Here is a 22,342-nt window from a genome sequence, read left to right on the forward strand (position 1 = left end):
GATCACATTGCACATCATGACATAATTACTGTCAGAGACAGTCCTGGTAATAGCCTGCATCCAAGGCTAACATCTGGCAAGCATGTCACTCTTTCTGTGGTTGAATGGAGCGGCAGATTGAACAGACAATATATATGATTTATATGAATCAACTAAAATGGCCCTTGAGACGATTCTGCTTTTTATTCAACTCAGATAAAGGCGGTTTAATGTCTGTCATGTCTGGTAATGTATGATGCACCAGGGTGCTTTAGATCCCATTCATAGCTCAGTGTGACCGACGTCTTATCCCGGCTCAGATTCAGTGACACATGGTGCATCCACGACGCTCGGAGGGGAAAGCATCTGCCCGTCCAGTGGGGAAATCTGTCCTGTAGCTAATACAACAGTAGGCATTGCACGCAAAGCCTGGATAAAACAGGGCCTTCTACACGCCAGCTTAGTCTTACTGACTAATAAAATCATTCATTTTTTATCAAGTCACTTTCTTACATCAGCTACAGCTCTATCAGACTGGGACAAGATAAATTATCACAGAGAGGGGGAAAGGGAGAGGGGGGAGGAGAAGCGAGAGAGAGAAAGGGAGGAAGAAATCCCCCTCTATAAATGCAGAGCCTTTTCCAGGAGCAGACTGCTGCCCCGGCAGGGTTATTTAAAGGTTTGATGATCAGTTGGGCTACGGATGGCTTCCCTTCTAGGAAGCATAACTTGATATTAATATTTCTGATGTCACAGTCATAATCACACATCTCTGTGTAGGTTCTTGTCATCCAGGTCATGGTGGTCTAAGGAGCTTGGAAAGAAAGCGATTTCTCGGATGAGAGGTGAAACGTCTTCACGGGTTTTTTTTAAACCAACTCGAGCATCTTAAAGTCTCTCATCAAATAGATTATTACATATTTCGAATATGTTCCAGGACTATTGTGTCAGCGGAGGTGTACGTATGTGTATATTTGAGCCTGTATGTATACTTTTAACCGTGTGCGGATTAGAGAAAATCCAAAATAAATTCAAAGTTGTGCACCCGTATCTTATTTTCAAGTCAAGTCATCTTTATTTATATAGCACATCAAGTGTCGCCCAAAGTGCTGAAGTGCTAAACATCTTTAATTTTAAAGTAATTAAAGATGTTTAAAAGATGATTAAAGCCCAAAATTACCACGATAGTCATGCTCCAGATTTTTGACCTTTTGACCACTACTGTAAATGTGACATGTTGTCACAACAATTTTAATACTCCTTAGTCTTCAGAAAGGCACATATTGTATATATACATTATATAGTGCCAATTGTCTGATATAAACCACTGCAGGTCACTGATGAAAAATACTGCACTGGGGTCGAGCTAAGCAGCAGCACAGTCACTCACTGCAGTCGACTGCATCAAGAGTTTTTAGCATATTGCTTCCTCTTATTCATTTTTTTGGGAACACTGTTTTTGCTTTACTCGGATTGCAAGCTTGAGTGAGATGGTGTGTTAGTTCCACTCATCCACTGCTGATCAAAATCCAACCTTTAGTGGTTTGAAGCACCAAAGCTTGCAAACCATTGCATTAACCTAAAATTAACCAATCGCATATTCATGTCGAATCACGTAGCAGAGATTGAAAGGTGCACGTGGGATGTTCACTGGTGGGATGAACATGTCATTTGAATTGAACGAAACTGATTTTTTGTCCTGCCCACCAAAGTTGTACAATAGCTCAATGAGCAGAATCAGTGTTGGCTACTCCTCTTTCAGCACACACTCACTCACTCTCATTTTCACTTGGCATACAGCAGATTCTTCTCTGCAGACGCTCTGTTGCCATCCTAAACAGACCAGAAGGACCGTGTGAATCATTCATGGCCAGACGGATGGAAAGTGTGAGGGAGAACCTGTTTTGCCCAGAGCAGGAACGGACCTTGACTCAGTCGCTGGCTCGGCGACAGGAAGGGAGCGCCCGCTTAGAAACGGTGGCGCAAAAATGAGCATAACCAAACTGCAGGCGGCAACGGTTACAGAGAGACGTCTGTGTGTGCTGCTTTCTGTGACAAATTTGAATGAAAATACTGTTTTGATTTGAAACTTTATTTTATTTTATAAGGTTTGTGTGCAGAGAAGTTCAAGCAGGGCACAGATGAGACACATTTCTCTGTTGCTGCTCAAAAGAGCTTTATAGTTTTGTTTCATTTCCTAACTGCTGTTCGATTCCCTTTATCAACATGTTTCTTTATCTGCTCCCGTCGCTCTCTCCACAGTCTCAGTCCATTTTGACCTCTGAGCTGCTGTTCTCCAAAAAGAAATTTTTTTCTATAGGCTGAGTAACCTTGGCCTGCTGCCTTTACAAGATCTGATTGTTTGATCGAACTGTGGCACCAACTGTCTGGGTTTCCCTCGAAAAAAAAAGACAGATTTCTTAAATTTGTCCCTAAATTTAATTTGTCAAACTGATTTTTTTTAGACACTGGAAAAAGCTAAATGTCAAAATGACTGAAGATGACACAGTTTGCCCTTGAAGGAAACTACACCTCTTCTGATCTTTCCCTACAACCTGACCTCAATATTTCTCAGAAGTCCTTTTTCTTTAAATACAACAATTACTGACAGATTCATCGTTTACTTTATTTATTGATCAGCTGCATCAAAATTGTGCATCTGCACCCCCACAGCCCCTCGGGTCTCACTTCAGCTTTGTTTTCAGGGTCTCTCCAACACCAGCCGTGGTTTAATTCCCCACCCTGGTGACGGGCCTAATCTCTCTGGAGAGACAGCGGATTAGACAGCATCTTGTACAAAGCTCCTCAGACTGCCATTGTCAGGGATCCCCGTTTATTCTACACACAAGTCAATGTGAGAGTCAGAGAAACAACAACGTGATCAAGTAACTCAAAGACACTCATCTGCGATTCGCTTGCAAATATAACTGCACAAACAGACCTTATATTACTTACATGAACAGTGAGTAGTCATTTAAATGTCAGATATCTGTGTGGCATTGTTATTCTTCTAATCTAATGACGAAAACTGAAGTAACAGGGTTTGTTTTTTTGAGCTGTTAGTTTTTTGGCTTCAAGTGGGTCATAGAAGCGGGAAACTTCAGGGCTGAAAGAAGACAACACTGAAGTACCACTTTAGAGCATAAATAAACAGCCTGGCACAAATACAGTTTTTTTTCCCCCATTTTTCGTTAATTCTTTCCTTCATGAAAACTATAAAGGTTGATTTCCTTCTAATAAAATACCCATTTGAATTTTATTACAGCTTAAATTTTGAATTATTAAAGGCATGGCTGTTTTTACTGGCAGGTAGGTTCCCACTAGGCAGGTAGCTGACCTCTTGGCTATAACTGTTGTTTTATTGTAGTTATCTGACACTGCAAGCAATGCTCATAGACACAGAAGTTTGGTGAATTAAATTGTAATATTTTATTTATATGCTGCTTCAAAGCCATCAGCAGGTATCAGTATCGATGCATTGCACCTGTATAGTTTATAGGAGCAGTTTGTTAACCAAGTGTCCTATAAATGAAGGCCATTTTCAATCCCATTTCTAACTTTAACTGATAACTTGGCACTCCACTCATGGCTCCATAAATCCAACACTACAATTGACAAATTGATGTTGCTTCTTCTGAAATTACCAAATCCTCAAAATAACGCCAGTGCAGCTATTGATATGTTTTTGTAGTCACTTTAAAATTCGAGCGTGCAAAAACTTTGTGTTAAAAAAAAAAAAAAAAAATCGTGTTAAAACTCATATCACGGATCTGTCCGTGAACAGGGCAATTTTATGGTGTGTGGAGACCTTTTGAACTGAGATTCAGGTGTGTTATGCAAATAATCACTAATAAAGCTTCAAGCTGCGGAGTTCTGGCAAACACTTCTTTCTCCACACCTGCTAATTTCAAACTTTAATCACAACCCGTCACCAGATAATATCCCGACCACACTACAGCATCACGCTAACTCAAAGTTCCCCGCTGAAATTTTCCAGTTATTAAGGATCAATAACATGAAATGAACAACAATACTTCTCCAAGATAGTTAAACTCCTCCACCTGAGGCAGTAATCATTCCCCACCTGGTGTGGGGTACGTGGATCGGCACAGACCAAATATTTAGCTCCAATAATCACCACGTTATTCCATAATGGAAATAATTATCTGCACCTGTAAAAGACCTTTTACTGCTCCCTGATAGTGTGAATGACTGTTACTCTACTTTTTGAAATTTGATTCAACCACTGAGATTAATTGTGCCTCCTGAAAGCTCTGCCACATTTTCACATCCTCTGTGTGATTGCTTTTCTTCCACTTCAACACACATCCGTCCTCCTGCATGCTCAAAAGCACAAACATGCACACAGGTTCCCCCAGCATCATCATCATCATCCACGTGTGGTGCTCTGAACAGCCGGTTAGCTCGGGTTAGTGAGAGTCAGTCATGCAGTCACGCAGGAGCAGCATGCAGTCTGGCAGGCAGATCCAGCTGGTGTGAGAACTGGCTGCATTACTGGTGCTGCTGGTTTTTACTTGGACCTCTGCCAGCCTGCAGGATTAGCAGATTGTATTTACACAGTCGTTACTCTGGTGGGACCGAGTGAAGCAGTCGCTGCAGGCCCTGACTGACTGACTGCCTGCCAGTCTGTATTTCACTGGCCTTCTCATGTACCTCCCTCCTGGACTCCCTAATCCCGTTTTACTCCCTTCTTGCTTCTTTCTTTCTTCCACATTTCCTTACTTTATTCCAGCTCCACATAAATCACCCCTGAATGACATCTGAAATGTATGTGGCAACTAAAGTTATATATGTGTGTGCTCATAGTGGGCCGTTCTATCTTTGAGAAGCACCTTGAGTTTAGATCATCAAAGTGAGGTCAATGTAGCCTCTCAAACTCTTTTAAAGGCTTCACTTGGGTAAGGATTATAAATGAGCACTAAGATGAGATTTAGGATTTGTTTTGGCAGTTTGAGGTCAGATAAAACTTTGATTTGATTTATTTGAAGATGACAGAGTTAGGATAGGGTTTAGCGCAAGATATGAGGGGCAGGAATTTAGAGGTGACACTTTAAGAATGTCAGTGAGGAGTTTGGGCGACAGGTTCTTAAAAAGAGAAGACACAAAAAGCAGATTTTTGAAAAATAACATCTCCACTCTTATAAACCCTCAGTGAGTCGGTACACTGGACTGTACAATCCAGCAAGTCCCGAGACATTTCTTTAAATTTTAGTCGACAAATTCTAAAAATTCCCATCATCAGAATTTGCTCTGGAACATTTTGATTGGTGAATAGAGTCGTCTTGGGATGCAGCTATCTTTATCTGTGGCTTTTTTGATAGCCCCAGCTGAGACAGCGCACCAGTCTGCTGGATTAAGTAACTAAGTAAGGTTCATTAATATAGTGTTTTTCGAGAACAAAGTACACACAGTGCTTTACAATGCCCATGTAGGTACAACCAAATTAAAACAGTATATAAAAAATAAATAAAACTATGATAAACAGTTATGTAGGGTTTGAGAGTTTGTAGTATTACAGCTTTCGGCTTCAGTTTGATATGTTAAATTGGTGGTTGGACGGGTTAGTATGTTCACATTTCACCAAATTCTTATTAGCCAGATGATGTCTGGCATTAACATTATAAGAATAGTGTTGAAGTTATTCCATAAATATCCTCCCAGGACTGACCCCTGGTTTTTTGCAGGTGGAGAAACAGGCTTCCACAACTTTGAACTTGCAAATTTAACAACCGCTCGTTCTAACTGGTTTCACAATTACCGAATGCTTACATAGAGCTGGCTCCAAACTAACATGTCAAATCATCGGTGTAATATGAATATTTTAGCTTGTTGTGTGGTACAGACCATCCAAGAAGTTGTATTTTCAGTTTTAATGAGTGAAATCCTGGTGTTTTACTTGTATCTCACATTTATTTGTGTCCTTGAATGTATAGTTAATGCCTACAGTTTACTAAGCTTTCTTCAGCTGAGGGTCAAGAGGCTGAAAACCAATGAGTTGCATCACTGTGGCTAAAGCAATTCTTTTACACAGTCTATGCTCCTCTCTCATTAAAAATGAAAAATGGTATCACACTGGGAACTAACGATAACCCTCGAAAATAAAGAAACGATCAACTGCTACTGTCTGTGTTGTATCCCAGAAGTTGTGTGCGACAGTGTTTATGTTCAACAAGTGTTTATAGCATTTGTTTAGAATTATAAATGCGTCACAAGTTGGCGATATCTTATTTTTTTTTAGGTGTGGGGCAAAATCCTGACAATTCAACTTCCCTGAGAAAATTTCATTTTTCATGTTGCTGCTGCAGTCTCACGACAGTCTTGGAACAAGTGTTGCGCTGAGAAGAGGAAAAAAGCAAAGAGAGTATGGAGTATTCTGACACGCCTGTTTGCGTAATACACTCGGGCATTTTTGGAACAAGTGCAGACTGACATACACAGTGACATCACCCCAAACATCCCAATGTGGGAAGGGGGGAAAAAACCAGAAAAACATTTTGGGGGTGGAGGATGAGTAAAAATGGGAACACAGCGAGAGTATTTTCAGCAGCATCTGTACTCAACAGCTTGGCCTATTTATGATTTAGCTCAAAGACCGTAACACATTGCAGAGAGGGGCGTCTGGCTCTGGTAATGGGATTTAACAGGAAGTGTGGTGTGACCAGCGAAAGAGGGGGGCGGGATGGAGGGGCTGGCAGGGAAGGGGGTGGTAACGGAGCACAAACGCAGCTGCGACTGCCGCTGGATGCAGATAAACCCCTTCTCAGCCCTGACAGAGGCAGCTAAGACTCCGACACAACAGAATAAATATCGTTCACCCGGCGGGAGAGCTCAGGGAGATAAGTCGCTATGAAATGTTTAGAGGCAGATTATATTACGGAGATCTGGATGAATGAGCCCTCAATCTGGACTGTAATCCGTTTCAATAAATTAATTAATACAGCACACGCACACACACTTGTCTGAATATATTTAAGTGTCAGACGCCCTCTCTTTTTGTCACTTGATTTAATTTTTTTCACCCCATCCAAGGACATTATTCTGATGCACAAGTGTTTTCTGTTGCTGCTCCTGCTACTTCATGATGCACACAGCTGTTTTATTTTTACACCGGTAATCAATCTGTGACTTGCAGCACCTGCATTAGTCTAAATATACAGCTTCTAGATATGCTCCATCAGCCAAATACACACCATGCAACCCACTGAAATTCAATTTGCTGCTGAAAATGGTGCACCGCCACCCATTCCTCCTCAAGGCTACAGTGAAGTTGCTGCAAACAGGAGCAGCGGTGATATTTTGAAAAAAACAAAACAAAAAACCTTTCACCAATCAAAGCTAAATGAATTAAAGCAATCTAGCAGAGTGGGCTTCCAATATGATGCACGTGTGTGCTCGTCTGCACACGCGTGCGTTGTCGAGACATCCATACAGCGTGTTATTGTGTGGGTGCCTGTTTTTGTGCTTTTTGTCTGGGCATCCTGGTGCATCTGTGGCTGCGACTGCGTGTTTGTGGCAGTTGCTGGTCTGTCCGTATAATCGGCAGTAAGACAGGCTTCATGCAGCACTCTGAGGTCGTTCCAATGTCAGGGCACCCCCAGCGGATGTGACTATCTTGTAAACAGCTTCAAGCATCTCCATCTCCCCTTTGTCGTAACATCAGTAGCTGTCCAGAGATTTTGATCCACCTCAGAGGTCTTTATAGCCAAAGTTTGCTTCTGAATGCAGGAGCAGAACTTAGGAGAGGGAGGCGGAAGAAAATGCACACAACTGCCGTTATAAAGCTGGTAAAATTCCAAGTGGGCATGTTTTGGCACAAAGGATGGCACTGGTGTAAGTAAAACCATCAGCTAAGACTTTAAAACTGTACTCAGTGATGCTTTTTAAAGCAATGAAACAAATTTATTTGTGTGTTATTAAAGTAATTTCTTGTAGTGAACTAGATTGACTATACGAAACAGGTGTAGCAAGAGTGAACCTTGAGTTTTTGGATAAGAGGGTGGTGTGCCAAGTTATAGGCTAACTTGGTTAGCCATTTCTGGGACAAATAAATGATGAAAATTTCTCCAGAAGGTCCCAAAACTACAAACACAGTGCAGAGGTCCAGTTCAGTGACTCAGGTTAGCTGAGACCTGGCAATGCTCTGGTAAGCTGCAGTGACACCATCCACTTGTCTCTCAAAGCATTAAATCCTTAATCATGTATAATTTCAAATGCTTTAATGGGTGAGTCATATAAAAATTCACCCCATGTACAATTGTCACAAAGGACGAAATTATCTGCAGAGAACAAGCTAGTTTTGAAATTTCTGCTCTAAATTTGGAGAAGTCTGTGGGCACTGACTCATTTTTCAAGCAAACTGCCATTCGGGGAGCTGCCAGTTAATGCCACCTTCTGTGTTGCCTTTATTGTTGCATCCCCAGAGGTTGCCACTTCACAGTGACAAATTCACTGAAAAGTATCATCAAACCCTGCGGTTCCCCTCAGCCCTGCAAAGCTTTTTAGCATTTTGGAGGCTTAACGTTCAGGTTTTGCATCTTACTGTTTGGTTTGTTCTTTACTCAGTACCATGTTTGGCCACAGACACAGATGTTTTCAGTCAAAACGCTGATAAACTGTAACTTGCCCATTATCAAACAAACCAGACAAATAAAATAGGCAGCATTTCTGGTGAATGCACTCTCGCTTTTCACAGGTACAGTCAGATATTTTCTTTGATAGAGAGGTAAAAGGAGAACGAACAGCTTCTTCCTCTGACTTGTTGTTACCATCACGCCCCTCTTGTGTGATTTTTGTACAGAATTTTTATTTTTGTTGCAAACTTAAGTCATATATTCATTTCTATTTATTCTTTTCTATAAGAAATATGAGAGACTCATTGTATCTGAGTCTTAATGACCCGCCCCCTACACAAACACACACACACACACACACACACACACACACACACACACACACACACACATTCACTTACTATTATGTCAAACCAATAATAATTTTGATGCTAGCTTTAAAGTGAACACATCCATAACTGGGTTTATTACAGGGTGTGAAGTGTTAACCTTTGATGTGACAGATGAAGCATGACTGGTGACTCCAGCTGTGAGATACTTTCTGAATGTATTCAATTATTTTATTTTGCAGCATTACCCAATCTTCTTCAGCTCAAAACACTTGAAACCAGCTCTGTGTGATTTCGGTCGTCTTTTTCTAATATTTTTCAGTGGCAAAGTGTTCAGAGTATTTCCAATCTTTGTCAGGATGTTGGTTTGTTTGCTTTACACAGTATGTAAAGTTATATATTTAGAAAAGTTAATAGATTCCAACACCCAACAAAAACACCAAATAGAGCACCTACAGAAGGAATTAAAAATATTTCTATTGTGGTTCATTTTACAAACTAGAAATCAATTTTTTTAGTAACAGTAACCTGGGGGGGACACAGTGGTGTGGTGGTTAGCACTATGACAAGAAGGTCCTAGGTTCAAACCCCTGCAACTGTGAATGTGTTAGCCCTGGGATGGAGATGAAACCTCTGTAGGGTGTACCCTGCACCCTATGGCAGCTGGAATAGGCTCCTGCCCCCCTGCGACCCTGAATTAGACAAGTGGAAGAATTTGGATGGATAGACCATTAAAATGACTGGAATTTTCTGATGCATGTTCCAGCAAAAACACAGGACTTTCAATGTTGCAGACAAATTAAAATATATAAAAAAGAAAATTTCATAATATCGATATGCAGAAATTTGTTTTACAAAAATTAATTAATTAAAATTAAAATCTACGAAACTGCAAATTTCATTCAGTATTCTTACTGCTTTTGCAATAATCCTGTGGCAGTAAAAGATCAGGCGCTTTGCATAAAGCATCAACAGTGCTGCTATTCCTGGATGCCCACCAGAGATTTCCAGGTCCTACAGCAGCATGTAGACAGGAAAAGAAAGAAAAGGCCAGGAATTCTCAAAGGAGTAACCAGTAGCTGTAGCAACCTATGCTGACATGCAGAGTATATATATATATATATATATATATATATATATATATATATATATATATATATATATATATATATATATATATATATATATATATATATATATATATATATATCATCCTGCAAGGCAGCGGGAATACAATATGCCTACCTGAGTGTGTGTGTGAGTAAATGTTTGTGGATGAGTGTCTGCAGGAGGTCACGGGTGAGCAGCGAAGGGTCACTCCCATATTGCTCTCCACTAAGCCGTCCCTGACCTCTGTTTGAGACCCAACATGCAATAAAGAGAAGCACAAAAGAGCTTTTATGGGGCATGTCACTACCGCTCTCGCTCACGCTTTACAAATCTCCCTGAACAACCCGACGGCCTGGCATGCTGCTCGTGGAAAACACGATGCCACTCTGCCAGCTGGCACGATCCAAAGACACAAGTTCGACACAACCTACGGGGGCATTAAGAAATTCGGCAGAAGTTTAGCAGAAACACTCCTGCTAATCTCTTTTACAGAACAGAGGAGTGTTGTCATTTCATGCTGCTTCGAAATAAATCAACAGAAAACTGCAATTAACTGCTAGTAATTACCAAATTATGTCAATCACTGCGCGAGTGCTGAAACTATTTAGCAAAACAAAATAACTGTGCAAGAGAGGGTTTTCCTCAAGCGGATCAGATTTCGCAATGTAAGGCATGCATTAGTCATTATGTGTGTGCATTTGTGTTGCACGTGTCATACATTAACATGCAAGCTGGCTCTCGAATGGCTGAGGTGCAGTGCTGACACTGCAGATCCCACGGTAAGAGGAAACAAGAGAGAGGAGAGGCTTCACTTCAGTGAGTGCTCCCATTAGCATCAGAAGCTTCTCTCAAACGTATAATTACAATCAGCTTCACCTCAAGGTGCCATCATGAAACACAGACAGGCCACATTCATTTGAGTACTTTATTAAGCTTCAGAGACCAAGCATGAAAACTTATAGGGCGCAGAAGAGTACTGTGTTGCACAATGCTGATTTATAAGCAGTATAGTAGGGGAAAAGATATTTAATATAGCAAAGACAAGCAGCAATGATCCCCTGTTATCTTTGTCATGAGGATATAAGAGCAGGTAAAGAAAGATAAGAGTGAGAAAAGGAAGGTAGTCTCCTTATTGTCAACCTCGAGGAGTCTGCAGCATGTACACATAACTGATGAGATTGATAATGAAACCAGAAGCGGGACAAGTAGCTGCTTCTGTAGACACTGATGTTTAATTTCAGTGTAAATTCAGCTTCAAAATGGTCAAGTTACCAAAGAGGTCACGTTGTCTACCAACTGTTTAGTATTTTACTCTAAGGATTAAAAAAACCTGCTGTCTCATGAGCTTTGGAAGTTTGAGGTAATAAGATAAAGATGTCCAAAGTCAGACATGACACATTCTTTAAAATGTGAAATGTTGAAGCATTACAAATTTAACAAACATCTCAGTAACAATTAGAAATGCGATGAAAGGTTTGAGACACTCTGGTTTATCTTGTGGCCAAGTGATGGGATCCAGATCTCCAGGTCAGGAACCAGCTGATCTACATGAAGCTGTTGACATTGAGATTATTGAATATTTTCATTATTTTTTACTTTTTCCTCAAAGTGGGCGAATTTTCCTCATTTTCACCTCCACATTTTCTATTCCTTGACTTTACTAAAGTAGCTTTGCATGTTTCACAGTTCAAAATATCACCTGATTATCTTATTTTGAGCCTTAGCATCATCAGCTGTCTGACACTAGACACAGTAGCTCCTCTGTCTTTAAGACCACCAGCTTTAAGAGAGCTTTCTTCTAACTGGCTGCCCCTTGGTAGGGTCAAACAGCAGGTTATCTCATATTCAGAGCTCTGTGTCTAAGATGGCCTCTGATTTACACGTTCAAGAGTATGAAGAAAAAGAAAAACAGTGCCTGAAACAGTCTGAAGCTCGATCTTCACACACTAATGGCACATAACTGAACTCACTGTCTGAAGCTTTGACCATTTGTAATAAGAGCATCCATCATCATAATACTAAGCAGATAATAAGGAAATGTAAAATTCAAGTCCTCAAAGCATCAAACAAAAATGCTTCCACTAACTCACGGTAAAGATGTCTCAGCTGGCTCACAGTCAAAGGACACACTGCCTGGTTGCCCTGTGAACAGTAGCTAGTAAAGCAAGAAAATCTTCTCACAGTAATTAATGACCCGTGGCTGGCTGTGCTATCCATCACTGGTTGCCACGGTAACAGATGGCTCTAGACAGCCAAATCGAAAAATCTGACCTGGAAATAGAAGAAGTGAGACAAGAAGCGGGAGCTTCTGAACACAGACGGATGTTATAATTACACTAACAGCACCTGCTCTCAATGTTCTGATCAGGTTTTTTTCAACTGATAATGTGCGCTTTTAAAAAGAAGTGCAGTTTCGTGTTATTGTTTTATCTCCGTGAGCACTTTTCCATCCACCTTATTAAGCACATCTTCGGTTTAGTCTCTAAACAGATCAGTGGCTGAGTGGAACATTAAAAGGAAACTCTATGCGATGAAGCTTTTTTTAAGGTTGGTGGTAAAGTAAGAAGTTTTAATGTATGCTGAAGAGACTCCGTGTGGAGGCTGAAGTTCAAATATCCATCCATCCGTTCGCTTCCGCTTATCGTTATCTGGTAGCTGGGGATACAGGGTTACAGTGGCTTCTGTTGCTGCCACATTGTAACTCGATTTAATGCAGTAGCCCGAAGAGTCCATCAAAGCGACCAGTCATACGTCACAAGTTAGTCGATTCGCGCGAGCAGAATTTATGTCCGAGCGCAGAGAGTTGTGACACAGCAGCATCATGTGAAAAGAAGACGCTCTGGCGTGTGGGATGGCGTATTTGTGCACGCTGCTGCCGAGTTCTGGACGTGGATGTTGAATTTATGTGCGAGGAATTTAATTCCACCCATGAAATGAAACTATTTGCTCAGGTTATGTTTTTGCTCACGCATACATATTGACATAAACACCATCCCATAGAGTGAGCATGTGCATTAACTTTTATTTAGTTTTTTGTTGTTTATTATAACTATTATAAACTTCTCTACTTTTGAAATGAAGTAAACAGGTAATAAAAAAGGGTCCACATGTCCTACTTTGTGTCAGACATTTCACCCAGAAAGGTGAAGCCTCACTGCCATCAGACTTAAACATCTGGGGTGGATAAGAGTCTAACTGAGTTATTATCAACAAAAAACTAGTCTGTGCATGAATGACTGACACATTAATAGGTTCATTTAGTGAATGAAATGTTCTGGTTTATCTGTTAATTTTACTGTGATATAAAGCATGAGTTTGAGAAACACACAAATTAAGTAGTAGGACATCAACAATGAATATCATCACTGGCACAAAAGAAAATCAACATAAAAGAAAAAAATAATATTATACACACAAAACAAAAACCCCATAGACATCTCCTCCAGCAATGAGCTATCCAAATCTAAAATATTGTTTTAAACATTACTATTCGAACAGTATTTCTCAGCTTATCCCAATCACAAGCAGAGGGGCTCAGTGTAAAAACTTCAAGCGATATTGCTCCCATTCTGTCACTTTTGGCTCTATTTGTAAAGCTCTTGGTGCCATGATTTGTAGTTCTTTGTTATATCTCATGGAAAAATGTTCATAGTTAGTGTGGTATAAGAAGGTATGTTAGTTAGGTAAATATGAATATTTTCACACATTTTAAAACCAACATATTTGCAAAGGACATCTTAAATAAGCCGAGTTTTGTTTTACTTATTTATTTTGCCACGAGCACTCTAAAGAATCTGAGTTTATTTTTTGGTAAATACATTTTTTTGACAGAGTGCATCACGCTGTCCCACAAAATTTGTATCTGCGAGTTGCCTTAAAATTTCATCAAACACTGCGACTCTAAAAGAGCGAGCTGACAGACTGGATCCAACTAATGATAAGCTCTGAGCGACTGCGGGCCTGATTTAGCCCCCTCGCTGCTATGGAAGGATGACAAGCACAGAACTGGCAACCTCCCCCTGTGGCTCGGTGAGAGAGCTGGTGGTGGAGTCGAACGGGGAGACTGCACCCGACCGCTAAAGGCGAGAGGAGGGAAGTGGTGATTGATATTTCTGCTATGAAAGGCACACAGTCTGGCAAAGTGAACCAGCTTTAGAGAACAAGTGAATTTTGTTCTGAACACATTTCCAGCCTGGAGAGGAGTGCCAAGTCCAAACAACTCGTTATTTTCTTTCTTGTAAAGTCTGCTGCAAAGGTAGGGCTTCTTATAGTCTGCCTGACTACGTCAACACTGCATTTTGAATACTGTAAGGTACAGATGAACTAAAACTACATAGTTGTAGCTGCATTTGTTTGCTGTAAGACTCAGCTACCAAGCCTAATACCTGATTTTATCATTTAGAAATTATTTAATGTCCTTGTTTGTGCTGACACTATGATGGTACAACTGACATGTTACATGACAGGATTAGGCAGGTGGAGAAACTTTAATGACTCACTGTGATCTTCCTCTATGATCAACTAACCTGCTCTGCTGCAGCTCTGAGTCTAATGCGTTATATATGCAGATGTGATGTGGACTATTATGCTGCCATGGCTGATGTCCAGTCCCCATAAAGTCATAAAAATGGATTTTGGCAAATGGTGCTACAGAGCATCATGAGCTTAATTTCAAACCAATGCTAGCTACCCTTGACCTAACTTAACAGTAACTGTAGATACCACAGGCTGCCCTGCACTGAATTAGTATCTTTTAAAGTGTCTATTTACAAAAATGATTACCATTCAATGAAATGTCAGCATGAATTAACCAGATAACAAAATAAACACTCTTGAAAATTCTCTATAACCTTACAGTAACATTTAAAATGCACCTAATCGCCTCCTAGCTCTAACTGCATAACTCATCACTCGTCTTTATTCGTCATTATTCTGAACTTTCAGCTAAACAAAACAAAACAAAAAACTAAACTAAACTGTGCAGTGTGGGCATCCATCTATCTATTTTCTTCTGCCCCGTGACTCTAAGGCTGGGCACCCCATGATGGATCGCCAATCTGTTTCAATTCAATCTATTTATACAGCGCAAAATCACAACAACAGTCACCTCAAGGCGCTTTATATTGTAAGGTAGATTCTGCAATAATACATACACAGAAATCATATGACCCCCAATGAGCAAGCACTTTGATGACAGTGAGAAGGAAAAACTCCCTTTTAACAGGAAGAAACCTCCAGCAGAACCAGGCTCAGGGAGGGGCGGGGCCATCTGCCACGACCACGTGTGAGAGAAGGACGGCAGGATAAAAGACATGCTGTGGCTTTTGGCTAATGCACAGAGACAGATATTTACACTCACATTCACACCAACAGCTACTTTAGAACCACCACTTAATCCATCCCCATGCATCTCTTTGGACTGTGAGAGGAAACCATAGAGAATCCCGTACAGACACGGGGAGAACATGCAAAGAAGGCCCCAGTCCAGATTCAAACCCACAACTTTCTTGCAGTGAGGTCTTACTGCTGAAGTCTACAAAAGCTTGAGGACAACAGCAGCAATCCCACAAATATTAGATGACTGTTTGTTTGAGATCACCTCTGAATCAAAGAAAAATGAATGGACACCCTCGTAAACCTTTATAGCAAAGCCCTCAGTGAAGTCATGAGACTGTACAGGGCAGCTCCCAGGTGGGAATGTGTGTAACTTAAAATGAGCTGCAGGACAGTGCTTTAAAAAGCCTGCAGACACAGCAAAACTCTTCCCTAGAGACAAGTGAAAAAGGAGGCCAATACACCTGAAAGGCATTGGCGCTGCATACTACTGCTCTGTCTGGAGGTCATCCAGTGCACATCCAGCCTAAAAAGCCTGAACTCCCAAACATCCCAGAGTCTAAGTGAAGCTACTGTATGGATACATATATAAAATAATAATTTAAAGCGTCACTAGGAGTCAACCCACTAACAGCTATTAGTGACACTGTGGCTCAGACAGGCCAGGAGGAGGGAAGAGCTGCCATGTCAGCTGCCTCCAAACTCTTCAGCAGGTCCAGCGAGTATTCTGGGAAAGCAGACTGGCTGCGTGCCAGTGCTGTGCAATGTGCAGTACAAGAAAGCGAGCCATGTGGAGAGGGCAAGGGAGGCGAATGTCATTCTGCACTCATCAAGATATACAGAGAAGACGGATAAGATCAGCGAGTTAAACTCAACCGGAGGCGACCCCGCCCTCGGGCAAATTAATGCTGACAAATCAGAAATGGAAAGAGATACTACATTTCCCATACTGTTCCTGCCAGAACAAATTTCTCCAGCACAGACATGTAGAACACAAAGATCCTCTCTTATTTTTTTTGTGCAACCCGTCTTGAACCAGTTGGTGCAGCTGAGATTAAGAATTCATCTTTGAAGTGAGGATAAAGGATAAAGCTGGTGATATTTTACCTTCACATCTATTTGGCAGATGCTTTTGTCCAAAGCAGCGCACAGATGAATCTCTGTTATTATCAACAAATCTGATGAAATGACCAAAAACTCAAACAAATGTAGCCCGTTGCAGTATTTCTCGTAGCTGACCCACTTCAGCACCATTCATTACATTGATTCCAAACCTTTGCTTCAATTTGGCATGTAAATCTCCTTTACTTGAGTCAAAAGTGATTATACGCGTGACCTAGACGGATGCCGCTCAAAATTACATTCCCACTCCCACGCAAGCCGAACAGAGAGGGGGATTCCTTTGATCGAATATATAAAAAGAAGAAAAAGTAGGAAGTCTTCACTTATCTGAATATCATTAGTGGGTGTTTTATGTTGATAAATTAGCAAACTGGGTCATTGTTGTCTTTCTTAATGGAAAACAGAGAAAAACAGAAAGTTGTACTGACATAAAAAAAACATCAAAACTCTTGAAAAGTAAAGAACTACTCTGGAGATCACTTGCAACTTTGTATTTTGCAACTTCCCAACTCTAGCATCTCAGAACTGAAGTCATCCACAACCTGCTCACTTGTGCAGTTTACTCATGTGTACATGCATATAGCATGCATTTAGTGGGAACAGGGGACAGAATCTCTGAGTCATCCCTTTCCACTACATGGTCCACCAATGTAGTGAAATGGTGCCAGATGGTCTAGTCTGAGTATTTTAGAAACTGCTGATCTACTGTGATTTTCCACACAACCAGCTCTAAGGTTTGTAGAGAATGGTCCAAAAAAAGAAAAGAAATATCCAACGAGCGGCAGCTCTCTGACTAAAAATGCCTTGTTGACATCAGAGGTCTGAGGAGAATGGTTGGATTACTTCAATGTGACAGGAAGACAGTAACTCAAATAACCACTCATTACAGCCAAGGTATGCAGAAGAACATCTTCAGACTGGCTGCCACTCCTGTCAACCAGAAACAGGAAACTGAAGCAACAATTCATACAGGCTCATCAAAGACTGGAAAAACATTGCCTGGTCTGATGAGTCACAATTTCTTCTCCAACATTCAGATGGTAGGGTCAGAACTGAACAACAAGAGAGCATAAAACCAAACACTGTCTCAACCACTCAGGCTGGGGATATAGTGGGGTGAGGGACATTTTCTTGGCACACTTTTTGCCCAATTCTGCACCAACTGTGTGAGGCTATTGTGTCAATATGAGCCAAAATCTCTGAGGGAGATGAGGAAGATGAGGATTACGTTTACTTCATTGTGAGAGGTAGCTCTAACACACTTGGACACAACTTCAAGGTTGACTTATGTAGATACCTACTAATAACTACTAAATCATTGAATATAATGTACAGCTACAACTCGTGTACTGGTTTTGTTTATGGCCATCCTCCTTAGTGAGGTCACAGTTTGAGGAAACATCATAGAAACAAGGAACTGGGTTTTCCTCTTTGTTAAAAGTCCAAACATTCAGGCTTGCTTTGTTTTTCCACAATGCCACCAGTGTCTTGTTGATCATCACACCAGTTCATGCTGCATTCCTAATGGGTTGGTTACAATGGTGGAAGTAGGTCACAGTAATCTCCATAAACAGATATCTGCCTATGAATATGTAGAACCTGTAGGCAAAGGTTTTCTGGTGTCATTATGCAGTCAGCTTGAGTTCTGCTGACCAAACACATTTAAGCAGCCTTTGATTATGTGCAGGTAAACACTCTGTGTAAAGAGTAAGGAGAGATTGGGGGAGTATTTGCTGAAATGCAATCTTGAAAACATTGACTATTTAGCATAGAAAAAAAAGTTGTGCCCAAAACTCTGTATTTGGAAACAACTATCACTGAATACAACAGGAAGTCATTGCTCAGACAGGTATCAGCTCTATCAGGAGTAGGGCTGTTCAATATAATGATATATATCGGATGATGATATAAAAACATCTATCGTTTCATTTTACGCTATCGTTTGTTTCGTGGTGTCGCAAAATAAACTGTTTACGGCAATATTTTTTCACCGTTTTGATGGTCACTGTAGTGGCTATATTCATTTCTTAAAGTTCTCTATTTCTCTTATATTTAATATAACCACACTATGGACGGACAAGCGCCTGTTTTTATGCGTTGTGGTTAGCAACAAGGACGGCAACAGCATCGCGTGTCCGCTTGTTTATGTTCCACATAAACCTTTCACAATAAAGCTCAAGATCCTGTTGAGACTTTTCAAAATAAACCGAATCACGTGAAAGAGCAGATTATTTACGGATGAGAATTAAAAAAGAGCCGCCAGGTGCTAAAAAATAAACCTTAGACTCAAACGTTAGAACAGGCTTTTCCCCGCAGCACGCTGTGTAATAAATACTCACAAAGAAAACAGCGGCCTTTACAACTTATGTCTAAAAGTGTATAGTTTCATGCATCGGTTAAAACACTCAACTCCAGCTACATGACGCGCAGCTGGAAACATTTCCCGCAAGTCGAGCTGCCCGAGATTCACAGAATTTACAGAAAATGTTACATTTTTGTGATTTATATAGAATTCTTATATCGGGATATGAGATTTTGGTCATATCGCACAGCTGTAATCAAGAGCCCTGAAAAATTGCTCCTTGTCTTCAGAGACTTTGCCAGCAGACTAGTCAATGGGTTTCCAAACTTAGGCTATAGCAGCAATGATATTGTGTGATGGACATTTAAAATTTGTTCCAGTTACAGCTGTCCTGTAAAATCAACCAACCAAGCCAAGCCAATTCATCAGCCAATATTAGAGTATTGGAGACATATTGGTATTGGGATATATGTCTAACTTTGAGTCTCAAAAACCAGTAAAAACAAAAAATCTTTTAAATTGGTATTTTAAAAGATCAGTCGATATATAATTTCCTGTTACTAAAAATCACTTTCTTTGAGATTTGGTGCAATCAAAAGATCAGATACTTCCCTCAAATCTTACTCCAATGCAACAGTGCAAAAAGAAATAAGCCCATTTAGACTTTGGTGCATCTGATTGTTTCTGTAAACAGACTTCTCAAGATAGCTTCCAGGCCCAATTAAGCCCTTATCAGCGGCTTATTATCCTTTAGCCCATGATTATCATGTAGTTAGGAACGGCAGCCTCTTCTCACATCATCTGCAATTCATAATTAGCAGGAACCAAGTTATTTTTCAAGACTCTGACTCCTCGTTCTGTTACCATCAAGCATGTGTCTATGGTAACAAAGCAAGGATAAATAAAAACCTTACAACCCCATGATCATAAACTTGTGTCTGTTTATCTGGAGCTTTCCCTCAGGCATCAGCCATGTCTCCTCTGCTCACTAATAGGAACCATAAACACAGCATACAACAGAGCACTATTATAATCTATGGAAGGAGCCTGAATGAGCGCACAGTTGAAGGAGGGTGTAGGTTAGGGGGGGTGAGGGTCAAAACGATGCGTACGAGTGTCCAGCTGGCTGATAATGAGGTCGGCCTCACCCCCGCGCCACTTTTCCACCACCCAGCACTTCACTGTGCCCTTGTGTGCATCAAAAGGTTCACAAAAGGTTGGTAATAAGAAGGAGGGGCTTTCGCCTCTGCCCACATGGGAGCTTCGTGGCCAGAAAATGTTAGGAGGGGAACCAATAAAGGAGCAAAGTGAGAGGTGAAATACTGAACTATTATGAAATCCCAGCAGACTACCAAGCTGCCACAGGACGTTGTACAAGATAACGAAGTCTGAGCTCAGGTGGCGGCCAAGGAGTGCAGTAATCTACAGAGTTGTTACCCGGACTTGTTATTAGCCCAGATGATGGTTTAAGTCGGGGGGTTGTGTTTGTTTGTGTCATGTCACAGCTCCTGAAATGGAGCTTTTAACTGATTCTTATGGGATGACCGCCTTCCTCCCTCAGCTGGGCTGGAGCTTTGCCTTTTCTCAGTTTCCTTAGAGGGAGTCTAAGGCATTGATACGCTTATTTAATTAAAGGTTAACCAGTGTTTGATTTCTAAATATTGTAGTTTACACTCATAACCTGTAACATTTTGCAACTCCAGGGCTGTACTTTAAAACCAACCACGTGAGCCAGCTAATTCATCAGCCAATATTAGGTTATTGGAGATATATTGGTAATTGGGGTATATCTCTAACTTTAAGTCTCAAAAAACTAATGTTATCCATGTTATCTAAGCATCAACGCACTACAAACTCCCTGAAATTGGTATTTTAAAGGCAAAGTATTCATACATTTGCGTTCACTTAAAATGGAAGCCTAGCGGTCAGTATATCCGTTCCTATCACTATAAACATCTATGTCTGAATCACACTTAATTAAGCATAAAAAGAATGAAAATCATCACTGGTTTGGCTCTATCTCAGATGGTTGTTCACAGGCAATGTGCATTATCATGTGAACTGCTGATAGCTTAAAGAGCAGTTTGAAGCTTCAAAAAAAACTTCATCTAGTACTGAATATCACAGCATGACATGGAAACGACAGGCTTGCAGTAGCTCTCTAGAAACTACAATACCTCGACCTTCGTTATGTGTTGGTATAGTCAAACGGTGATGATGTTCTTCTCCAGGTCATCATTAGTGCAGCGAAATTCAAGGCCAGCAAAGGAGGGCGAGGAAGCTACACTAAAACCCCCTAGGTACTTAACAAAGAGGGGATTGAAAGAAAATAGAAGAGGTAATTAAAGGAGGGATAAGTCACCAAGATTTCACAGCTTTCTGATTTAGTCTTCCTCAGTCTTAACAAGCTATGCAGCAGGTCTCTGTCCATATCACCGAAGTCATTATTTGCTTATGACTGTTTGCGTGCAACATATAACCTCGGAGAGGAAGCAGTGACAGCCTCTGTTTTCTTTCCCAGTCTCATAAACATAAACAGCTTTGTGATTCTATTGGAGTCTATCTTGATGAAAAATGTGTACATCAAAATGTGCATCGAACTCTTTTTGGAAAGAAACAAGCTATTCTATTTATGAAAGTAGCCGTATATTTTCTGTGCATATGCAATATCCTGAGTTGCATTTTTAATATTCATAGTGCCATTTTTTTTTTTTAAAACACTAAGCCTTTCATGTAGAATAATTAAGATTTTGCAGGGAGTGATGAGCACACAGAATAATCAGGAACCTTAAATTATCATGTTAGTTATAAAACTCCTAGCTTTACTGTTCTGGTCACTTTCAGTGCTCTCAGCTGTGGCAGGCAGCTGTTTTCTGTGAAAAACACTATGAAAGACTCACTGTATAAAGTACATATTGAAGTATTTATCAACTAGATATTTCAGCCAGGTATTTCCCCAAGGAGTTTACAGAGAACTGGACAAGTTAAAAGATGTGTTATTATTGAATTTATATTCATCCAGTGCCAGAAATAGGACTCCTAATGAATGATAATGCTTCTCTGGCTTTACTGGAAATGTTAAAAGCCAACACATTCTTCGAAATGTTACATGTTATATAACAACAAGGAAAATAAGGAAAACATTTTTTGGATATGATTGCATCTCTATGTGCCTTTGTACTCATTCTGGAAACAGATTCTAGTTAAAGGCCAGAACAGAGCTTAATGTCTTGCACAAGTGTCGCGCTAAATAATATACTCGTCTTTTCCCTGACAGTAGACGTGTTCTTCTGAAGCAGGAGTGCTGCACAATCCTCCCATAAGTCACTTTAGTCTCTTGTATTTTACATTTATGTTGATGCAGCCTTGTCTCGCCCTGTTGCTGCTGTCGGTGAGGACATGGTGACAGCGCTCTGTGACTCAGGCGATCTCTGACCGCTGCCTCATCAAATTAACTTTTTTAGACTACAGCGAAGCTCACTGACTCCACACAGTCCCTGTAGCCTGATCTATAAACATGGCTACAAGCAGCTTTTGACAGTACGACTGCCGTTGTGCACGGAACATGTAACTGG

The 22,342-nt window shown here is 40.6% G+C and overlaps 1 protein-coding gene across 5 annotated transcripts in view; it reads right to left on the reverse strand.

The window, feature by feature from the left end:
• The window catches only part of mtcl1 (microtubule crosslinking factor 1), a 77,184-nt gene that overhangs the window by 40,281 nt on the left and 14,561 nt on the right, over window positions 1-22,342 (reverse strand). The gene's annotated exons all lie outside the window — the stretch shown is intronic.

Source organism: Perissodus microlepis, chromosome 18, assembly GCF_051167445.1.
Source record: "Perissodus microlepis isolate ML-2025 ecotype Zambia chromosome 18, ASM5116744v1, whole genome shotgun sequence".
Classification (NCBI taxonomy): Eukaryota; Metazoa; Chordata; class Actinopteri; order Cichliformes; family Cichlidae; genus Perissodus; species Perissodus microlepis.